The sequence below is a fragment of the Ovis canadensis genome, chromosome 17, assembly GCF_042477335.2.
Source record: "Ovis canadensis isolate MfBH-ARS-UI-01 breed Bighorn chromosome 17, ARS-UI_OviCan_v2, whole genome shotgun sequence".
Classification (NCBI taxonomy): Eukaryota; Metazoa; Chordata; class Mammalia; order Artiodactyla; family Bovidae; genus Ovis; species Ovis canadensis.
Window position 1 is genome coordinate 45,721,371 of NC_091261.1, and position 2,486 is coordinate 45,723,856.

A 2,486-nucleotide genomic window follows, 5' to 3' on the forward strand; every position below is an offset into this window, starting at 1 on the left:
TTCTGTTTGTTTGCAAGGCAAACCATTCAATATTACAGTAATCCAAGTCTATGCCCCAACCACTGATGCCAAACAAGCTGAAGTTGAATGTTTTTATAACGACCTACAAGACCTTCTTGGAAGAAAAGCTATGACCAACTTAGACATATTAAAAAGCAGAGACATTACTTTGCCAACAAAGGTCCATCTAGTCAAAGCTGTGGCTTTTCCAGTAGTTATGTATGGCTGTGAGAGTTGGACTATAAAGAAAGCTGAGCACTGAAGAATTGATGCTTTTGAACTGTGCTGTTGGAGAAGACTCTTGAGAGTCCCTTGGACTGCAAGGAGATCCAACCAGTCCATCCTAAAGGAAATCAGTCCTGAATATTCATTGGAAGGACTGATCTTGAAGCTGAAACTCCAATACTCTGGCCACCGGATGCGAAGAACTGACTCATTGGAAAAGACCTTGATGCTGGGAATGATTGATAGCAGGAGGAGAGGGAGACGACAGAGGATGAGACAGCTGGACGGCATCCCGGACTTGATGGACACGAGTTTGAGTAGGCTCTGGTAGTTGGTGATGGACAGGGAAGCTCGGTATGCTGCAGTCCATGGGTCACAAAGAGTCGGACATGACTGAACAACTGAAGTGAACAACACCGTCTAGAACTAACACCCAAAAAAGATGTCATTTTCATCACAGGCAACTGGAATGCAAAAGTAGGAAGTCAAGGGATAATTGAAGTAACAGGCAAGTTTGGCCTTGGAGTACAAAATGAAGCAAGGCAAAGGCTAACAGAGTTGTACCAAGAGAATACACTGGTCATAGCAAACACTCTTCCAACAACACAAGAAATGACTCTACACATGGACATCACCAGATGGTCAATACCGAAATCAGACTGATTATATTCTTTGCAGTCAAAAATGGAGAAGCTCTACACAGTCAGCAAAAACAAGACTGGGAGGTAACTGTGGCTCAGATCTTGACTCCTTATTGCAAAATTCAGACTTAAATTGAAGAAAGTAGGGAAAACCACTAAAACATTCAGATATGACCTAAATCATCCCTTACAATTAAACAGTAGAAGTGACAAATAAGATTCAAGGGATTAGATCTGATAGACAGAGTGCCTGAAGAACTATGGATGGAGGTTCATGACATTGTAGAAGAGGTGGTGATCAAAACTATCACCAAGAAATAGAAATGGAAAAAGGAAAAATGATTGTCCAAAGAGGTCTTACAAATAGCTCAGAAAAGAAAAAACGCAAATGGCAAAGGAGAAAGGGAAGATATACCCATCCAAATAGAGTTCCAAAGAATAAGGAGAGATAAGAAAGCCTTCCTCAGTGGTCAAAAGAAAGAAATAGAGGAAAACAATAGAATGGGAAAGACTAGAGATCTCTTCAAGAAAGTCAGAAATACCAAGGGAGTATTTCATGCAAAGATGGGCACAATAAAGGACAGAAACAGTATGGACCTGCAGAAGCAGAAGATACTAAGAAGAGGTGGCAAGCATACACAGAAGAATTATACAAAAATTATCCTAATGACCCAGATAATCACAATGGTGAGATCACTCACCTGAAGCCAGACATTCCAGAGTGTGAAGTCAAGTGGACGTAGGAAGCATCACTACGAACAAAGTTAGTGGAGGAAATCCAGCTGAGCTATTTCAAATCCTAAAAGATGATGCTCTGAAAGTCTTGCACTGAATATGCAAGCAAATTTGGAAAACTCAGCAGTGGCCACAGGACTGGAAAAGGTCAGTTTTCATTTTAATCCCAAAGAAAGTCAATGCTAAAGAATGTTCAAACTACTGCACAATTGCACTCATCTTACAGGCTAGCAAAGTAATGCTCAAAATTCTCCAAGCTAGGCTTCAAAAGTTTGTGAACTGAAAAATTCCATATGTTCAAGCTGGATTTAGAAGAGGCAGAGGAACCAGATATCAAATTGCCAACATTTGCTGTACCATGTAAAAAGCAATAGAATTTCAGAAAAATATCTACTTTTGTTTTCCTGACTATGCCAAAGTCCTGACTTGTGTGGATCACAAAAAAACTGTGGAAAATTCTTAAAGAGATGGGAATACCAGACCACCTTACCTGCCTCCTGAGAAATCTGTATGCAGGTCAAGAAGCAACTGTTAGAACTGGACATGAAACAATGGATTAATCCCAAATTGGCAAAGGAGTACATCAAGGCTGTATACTGTCACCCTGTTTATTTAACTTATATGCAGAGTACATCATGCAAAATGCTGGACTGGATGAAGCACAAGCTGCAATCATAATTGCTGGGGAAAATAGCAATAACTTGATATGCAGATGACACCACCCTTATGGCAAAAAGCAGAGAGAAACTAAAGTGTTTTGATGAAATTAAAAGAGGAGAGTGAAAAAGCTGGCTTAATACTCAACACTCAAAAAACTAAGATCATGCATCTGGTCCCATCACTTCATGGCAAATAGATGGGGAAACAATGTAAGGAGTCATAGAC